General features: G+C 41.7%; 1 long non-coding RNA gene across 1 annotated transcript in view; it reads left to right on the forward strand.

The window, feature by feature from the left end:
• The window catches only part of LOC115897489, a 40,105-nt gene that overhangs the window by 2,556 nt on the left and 29,319 nt on the right, over positions 1–8,230 (forward strand). The window lies entirely within an intron of this gene.

The raw sequence follows: 8,230 nt of genomic DNA on the forward strand, positions 1-8,230 counted from the left end.
GGTACACAGGAGGACTGCTGTAGGGCTTCTCAGGGCTTGGTTCAAAGGGACAGGCCTGCAAGGGGCATTTGGTCTCTCTTCCCCTTCTCTTCAGAGGTCGGCTGACTGAGGGGTGGAGGGTTGCAGGAAGGTGAGGAAGACTACACTTCAAAGAACAAAGGATTCTAGGAAAAGAGAATTGTGGCTTGGGAGCTTGGTGAACATCACATGGCCCTTCCTTTTGTGGGTAGGGTTGCTATTTGGCCTCCAGCACTATTTCTTTTGCAAAGAGCACAGGAGACATTAGGGAGGGGGCCTGTGAGCAGAAAAGGATAGAAGGAAGTCAAGAAGTATGAGTATAGCACTACTATAGCACTACTATAGCACTAGTATAGCACTACTATAGCACTAGTGTAGCACTACTCCTCATCAAGCTGGCTTATTGGAGATAAGAACGGGAAATCTTGGGCCGGGCATGGTGGCTCATGCCTGTAATCCCAGCACTTTAGGAGGCCGTGGTGAGTGCATCACTTGAGGTCAGGAGTCCGAGACCAGCTGGCCGAGATGGTGAAACCTCATCTCTACTGAAAATACCAAAATTAGCCAGGTGTGGTCTGGAGTTTGAGACCAGCCTGGCCAACATGGTGAAACCCTGTCTTTACTAAAACTACAAAACTTAGCGGTGGGCGTGGTCAGGAGTTCCAGACCAGCCTGACCAACATGGTGAAACTCCATCTCTACTAAAAATACAATAGCTAGTTGGGCCTGGTGGCACGTGCCTGTAATCCCAGCTACTCAGGAGGCTGAAGCAGAAGAATTGCTTCAATCTGGGAGGCAGAAGTTGCAGTGAGCTGAGATCATGCCACTGCACTCCAGCCTGGGCAACAGAAGGAGCGACTCCATCTAAAAAAAACAAAAACAAAAACAGGAAATCTTTCAGGGAAATACATGCATATGTGGGAGTATCTCTTTGAGATGGGAACTGTAATAGGCAATTGGAATTGTTCTTGTATGGAGGTGGTAACATCTGCCTGTCTTGAGGAACAAATGCCTCCACGATTGAGGGCTCTACTCCCATCCTTTTCAAGGGCTGCCTGCGGTCCAGAAGAGGATTCACCTGGGGTGGAATTTAAGTCTTGCATTTTGCTATAGCTGTCCTAGATTGACTGTCGAGTCATGCATCACTGACACAAGTCAGGATTAGGCAATGTGGGAGGGCTGGTGTGGGGTTAGGATAACTGCCATGCAGAGAATGTAAGATTGTTAACAGTATTTATTGAGCACTTCCTTACTAAGTGCTGACAAGTTTTAAGTGCTTTTTTATAAATTTTATTGAATATTTTTAATCTGGTGAAATGGGTGTTTTAATGTAGGGAGCCAAAGGCCTGAGGGTCATGACCAACTCAGCATTCCACCGAAGGCTATGTGATCAAATACCAAACTGTTTATCGTGAATGCAGAATGTGGGCAAACTCACTTCTGCGCCTGCCACCAGGAGGTTTGCTGAGGGCAATCACTCCCTGGTGCTGTGCTCCTTGAGGTTATCTACTGCAATATCTGGAGACTACTGTTCAAAGAATGCACTCATGCAAGCCTGCACTAAGTCAAGCAGCTGACTGACAACCACCCCTTTCTCCCTACCTCCTTTACTCAATAAATACAAAGGGCTGTAGAAACTCAGGGCCCTTTTTCACTAGAAGCAAGAAGCCCCCTGACCCCTTCTTCCAAATATACTCTTGTCTTTGTCTTTATTCCTGCATTAATATTCTTTTGTTCAGTCCACCAAGGACTGCAGCATTTTAAATTCTTTTTTTTTGAGATGGCGTCTTGCTTTGTCACCAGGTTGGAGTGCAGTGGCACAATCTCAGCTCACGGCAACCTGTTCCTCCCGGTTTCAAGCGATTCTTCTGCCTCAGCCTCCTGAGTAGATGGGACTACAGGTGCACACCACCTCACTCAGCTAATTTGTGGGTTTTTAGTAGAGATGGGGTATCTCGACCTAGTGATCTTCCTTCCTTGGCCTCCCAAAGTGCTGGTATTACAGGCATGAGCCACTGTGCCCATTCAGGTGTTTTAAATTCTATATGTGAAATCAGAGTGAGTGATGACAACCTCAATCACTGTCTGTGTTGTATAGTTACATTTCTTTTTTCTGGCATTGTTGCGGGATTGATAGTTTTCACATAAATCAATTTTCTCTGAATTGGAATTTTAACTTTCAGGATCATTGTGTTTTTCAAATCAACACATCTATTCATTAAATTATAAAAATAACACATGCTCATTATTTTAAAAAGGGATAAAAAGTTATGTGAAAACTGAAAGGTAACTCTTCCTTATGGTTCCTTTACCTTTTTCCCATGTAGCTCTTGGCTTTGTATATCCTTCCAGAAGTTTCCTATACATTTACATGCATTTGTCTTCTAAAAATTGTTTCACAAATGAGATGACACTATACATACTGTCCTTCAAATTGCTTTTCTTTTATTTCTCCCATGTTCCAACCCCCACTTTTTTATTTCTTATTTAAAATTTTTTTCTTTTTTTAAATTATTATACTTTAATTTCTGAGATACATGTGCAGAACTTGCAGGTTTGTTATATAGGTATAAACGTGCCATGGTGGTTTTCTGCACCCATCAACCCATCATCTACGTTAAGTATTTTTTCAAATGCTCTCCCTCCCCTAGCCCCCCATGCTGCCGACAGGCCCTGTTGTGTGATGTTCCCCTCCCTGTGTCCATGTGTTCTCACTGTTGTGAGATGTATTTTGATGTGCTGCTGTATTCAGTTTGCCAGTATTTTATTGAGGATTTTCTCACTTATTAGTGAGAACTTGCAGTGTTTGGCTTTTCTGTTTTTGTGTTGGTTTGCTGAGAATGATGGTTTCTAGCTTCATCCATGTCCCTGCAAAGGACATGAACTCATCCTTTTTTATGGCTGCATAGTATTCCATGGTGTATATGTGCCACATTTTCTTGGTCCAGTCTATTATTGATGGGCATTTGGGTTGGTTCCAAGTCTTTGTATTGTGAACAGTGCTGCAAAAAAATACATGTGCATGTATCTTTATATTAGAATGATTTATAATCCTTTGGGTATATACTCAGTAATGGGATTGCTAGGTCAAATGGTATTTCTGGTTCTAGATCCTTGAGGAATGGCCACACTGGCTTCCGCAATGGTTGAACTAATTTACATTCCCACCAACAGTGTAAAAGTATTCCTCTTTCTCCAACTCCTTTCCAGCATCTGTTGTTTCCTGACATTTTAATGATTGCCATTCTAACTGGTGTGAGATGGTATCTCCTTGTAGTTTTGATTTGCACTTAGATTCTGGATATTAACCCATTGTCAGATGGATAGATTGCAAAAATTTTCTCCCATTCTGTAGATGGCCTGTTCACTCTGATAGTTTCTTTTGCTGTGCTGAAGCTCTTTAACTAGGTCCCTTTGTCTAGTTTGGCTTTTGTTGCCATTGCTTTTGGTGTTTTTGTCATGAAGTCTTTGTACATACTTATGTCCTCAATGGTATGGCCTCAGTTTTCTTTTAGTGTTTTTATGGTTTTAGGTCTTACATTTAAGTCTTTAATCCATCTGGAGTTAATTTTTTTATAAGGTGTAAGGAAGGGGTCCAGTTTCAGATTTCTGCATATGGCTAGCCAGTTTTCCCAACACCATTTATTAAATAGGGAATCCTTTCCTCATTGCTTGTTTTTGTCAGGTTTGTCAAAGATCAGACGGTTTTAGATGTGTGGTGTCATTTCTGAGGCCTCTGTTATAGTTCATTGGTCTAGATATCTGTTTTGGTACCCAAACCATGCTGTTTTGGTTACTGTAGCCTTGTAGTATAGTTCGAAGTCAGGTAGCATGATGCCTCCAGCTTTGTTCTTTTTGCTTAGGATTGTCTTGGTTATATGGGCTCTTTTTTGGTTCCATACGAAATTTAAAGTAGCTTTTTCCAATTCTGTGAAGAAAGTCAATGGTAGCTTTTTGGGGACAGCATTCAATCTATAAATTACCTTGGGCAGTATGGCCATTTTCATGATATTGATTCTTCCTATCCACGAGCATGGAATGTTTTTCCATTTGTTTGTATCCTCACTTATTTCCTTGAGCAGTGGTTTGCAGTTCTCCTTGAAGAGGTCCTTCACGTCCCATGTAAGTTGGATTCCTAGGTATTTTATTCTCTTGGTAGCAATTGTGAATGGGAGTTCACTCATGATTTGGCTCTCTATTATTGGTGTATAGGAAAGCTTGTGACTTTTGCACATTGATTTTGTATCCTGAGACTTTGCTGAAGTTGCTTATCAGCTTAAGGAGATTTTGGGCTGACATGATGGGGTTTTCTAAATAGACAATCATGTCATCTGCAAACAGGGACAATCTGACTTCCTCTTTTCCTAATTGAATACCCTTTATTTCTTCCCCTTGCCTAAGTGCCCTGGCTGGAACTTCCAATACTATGTAGAATAGGAGTGGTAAGGGAGGGCATCCTTGTCTTATGCCAGTTTTCAAAGGGAATGCTTCCAGTTTTGCCCATTCAAATAGTTCTTATTATTTTGAGATGCATTACATCTATTCCTAGTTTATTGATAATTTTTAGCATGAAGGGGTATTCAATTTTGTCAAAGACTTTTCTGCATCTATTGAGATAATCATGTGGTTTTTTATCCTTGCTTCTGTTTATGTGATGGATTACATTTATTGATTTGCGTATGTTGAACCAGCCTTGCATCCCAGGGATGAAACCAACTTGATTGTGGCAGATAAGCTTTTTGATGTGCTGCTGTATTCAGTTTGCCAGTATTTTATTGAGGATTTTCTCAATGATATTCATCAGGAATATTGGCCTAAAATTCTCTTTTTTTGTTGCATCTCTGCCAGGCTTTGTTATCATGATGATGCTGGCCTTATAACATTAGTTAGGATTCCTTCTTTTTGTATTTATTGGAATAGTTTCAGAAGGAATGGTACCAGCTCCTCTTACTACCTCTGGTAGAATTCGGCTGTGAATCCATCTGGTCCTGGGCCTTTTTTGTTTGGTAGGCTATTAATTATTGCCTCAGTTTCAGAACCTGTTATTAGTGTATTCAGTGATTCAACTTCTTCCTGATTTAGTCTTGGGTGGGTGCATTTGTCTGGGAATGTATCAATTTCTTCTAAGTTTTCTAGATTATTTGCATAGAGATGTTTATAATATTCTCTGATGGTAGTGTGTATTTCTGTGGGATCAGTGGTGATATTCCCTTTATCATTTTTTGTTGTGTCTATTTGATTCTCCTTTTCTCTCCTGATAGTCTTGCTAGTGGTCTATCTATTTTGTTGATCTTTTAAAAAAAAACCCAGCTCTTGGATTCATTGCTTTTTTGAAGTTTTTCTTTTTGTGTGTCTCTGTCTCCTTCAGTTCTGCTCTGATCTTAGTTAATTCTTGTCTTCTGCTAGCTTTTGAATTTGTTTGCTCTTGCTTCTCTAGTTCTTTTTTAAGGTTAGGGTGTTGAGTTTAGTTCTTTCCTGCTTTCTCTTGTGGGCATTCAGTGCTATAAATTTCCCTCTACAAACTGCTTTAAATGTGTCCCAGAGATTCTGGTATGTTGTGTCTTTGTTCTCATTGATTTCAAAGAACATCTTTACTTCTGCCTTCGTTTTGTTATTTACCCAGTAGTCATTCAGGAGCAGGTTGTTCAGTTTTTATGTAGTTGTGCAGTTTTGAAGGAGTTTCTTAATCCTGAGTTCTAATTTGATTGCACTGTGTCTGAGAGACCGTTTGTTGTGATTTCTGTTCTTTGACATTTGCTGAGGAGTGTTTTACTTCCAATGATGTGGTCAATTTTAGAATAAGTGTGATATGGTGCTGAGAAGAATATATATTCTGTTGATTTGGGGTGGAGAGTTCTGTAGATTTGTATTACACCTGCTTGGTCGAGAGCTGAGTTCAAGTCCTGGACATCCTTGTTAATTTTCTGTCTAATATTAACAGTTGGGTGTAACATCTCCCATTATTATTGTGTGGGAGTCTAAGCCTCTTTGTAGGTCTCTAAGAACTTGCTTTACGTATCTGGGTGCTCCCGTATTTGGTGCATATATATTTAGGATAGTTAGCTCTTCTTGTTGAATTGATCCCTTTACCATTATGTGATGGCCTTCTTTGTCTCTTTTCATCTTTGTTGGTTTAATGTCTGTTTTATTAGAGACCAGGATTGCAACCCCTGCTTTTTTTTCCCTTTCCATTTGTTTGGTAGATCTTCCTCCATCCCTTCATTTTAAGCCTACGTGTGTCTTAGCACATGAGATGGGTCTTCTGCCTATAGCCCACCAATGGGTCTTGACTCTTTATCCAATTTGCCAGTCTGTGTCTTTTAATTGGGCATTTATCCCATTTACATTTAAGGTTAATATTGTTATGTGTGAATTTGATCCTGTCATTATGATGTTAGCTGGTTATTTTGCCCATTAATTGATGCAGTTTCTTCACAGCATTGATGATCTTTACAATTTGGTATGTTTTTGCAGTGGCTGGTACCGGTTGTTTCTTTCCATGTTTAGTGCTTCCTTCAGGAGCTCTTGTAAGGCAGGCCTGGTGGTGACAAAATCTCTCAGCATTTGCTTGTCTGTAAAGGATTTTATTTCTCCTTCACTTATGAAGCTAGTTTGGCTGGATATGAAATTCTAGTTTGAAAAATATTTTCGTTCAGAATGTTGAATATTGGTCATGACTGTCTTCTGGCTTGTAAGGTTTCTGCTGAGAGATCCCCTGTTAGTCTGATGGGCTTCCCTTTGTTGGTAATCCAACCTTTCTCTCTGGCTGCGCTTAACCTTGGTGAATCTGACAATTATGTGTCTTGAGGTTGCTCTACTTAAGGGGTATGTTTGTGGTGTTCTCTGTATTTCCTGAATTTGAATGTTTCTTTTTTCTCTTTCTGTCTCTAATCTTGTCTTCTCACTTTAATTAATTTGACATTCAATCACTGATATCCTTTCTTCCACTTGATTGAATTGGCTATTGAAGCTTGTGTATCCTTCATGAAGTTCTCGTACTGTGGTTTTCAGCTCCATCAGGTCATTTAAGCTCTTCTCTACACTCTTTATTCTAGTTAGCCATTTGTCTAACCTTTTTTCAAGGTTTTTAGCTTCCTTGCGATGGGTTAGAACATGGTCCTTTAGCTCAGAGAAGTTTGTTATTATTGACCTTCTGAAGCCTGCTTCTATCAACTCGTCAAACTCATTCTCCATACAATTTTGTTCCCTTGCTGGCGAGGACTTGTATTCCGTTGGAGGAGAAGAGACTTTCTGGTTTTTGGAAGTTTCAGCCTTTCTGCTCTGGTTTCTCCCATCTTTGTGGTTTTATCTACCTGTGGTCATTGATGTTGGTGACCTATGGATGGAGTTTTGGTGTGGTTGTCCTTTGCTATTCTGATGTTGATACTGTTTTGCTGAAGTTGATGCTATTAGTTTCTGTTTGTTAGTTTTCCTTCTAACAGACAGGCCCCTCAGCTGCAGGTCTTTTGGAGTTTGCTGGAGGTCCACTGCAGACCCTGTTTGCCTGGGTATCATTAGCAGAGGCTGCAGAACAGCAAATATTGTTGCCTGATCTTTCTTCTGGAAGCTTGGTCCCAGAGGGGCACCCACCTGTAGGAGGTGTCTGTCGGCCCCTACTGGGAGGTGTCTCCCAGTCAGGCTACAGGGGGGTCAGGGACCCACTTGAGGAGGCAGTCTGTCCATTATCAGAGCTCAAATGCCGTGCTGGGAGAACCACTGGTCTCTTCTGAGCTGTCAGGCAGAGAAGCTGAAGTCTGCAGAAGCTGTTTGCTTCCTTTTGTTCAGGTATGCCCTGCCCCCTGAGGTGGAATCTAGAGAGGCATTAGGCCTTGCTGAGTTGAGGTGGGCTCCGCCCAGTTCGAGCTTCCCTGTGACTTTACTTACACTGAGCATAGAACTGCCTACTCAAGCCTCAGTAATGGCGATCGTCCCTCCCTCGTCAAGCTCCAGCTCCAGTGGAGGATGCTCCAGAAATATGAATGCCCAGACTAGGATACAGGGGGTGCCTTGGAACCGGGATGCATGGCACGGGGTGGGGGGTGCATGTGAGGCACCGGGCTGGGGTGCACCGCGGGAAGGAACACGCTGGGTCTGGGATGCTCCCGGACTGATAGTCCCAGAGACCGAGGCAGCATCTTACCTTAAAACTCATGGTTGAGCTCCAGGCTGGGCTTGGCCATGGGCTCCAGCTGTTGAGGCTGCTGCAGAGGAG

Source organism: Rhinopithecus roxellana, chromosome 5 (genome assembly GCF_007565055.1).
Source record: "Rhinopithecus roxellana isolate Shanxi Qingling chromosome 5, ASM756505v1, whole genome shotgun sequence".
NCBI lineage: Eukaryota > Metazoa > Chordata > Mammalia > Primates > Cercopithecidae > Rhinopithecus > Rhinopithecus roxellana.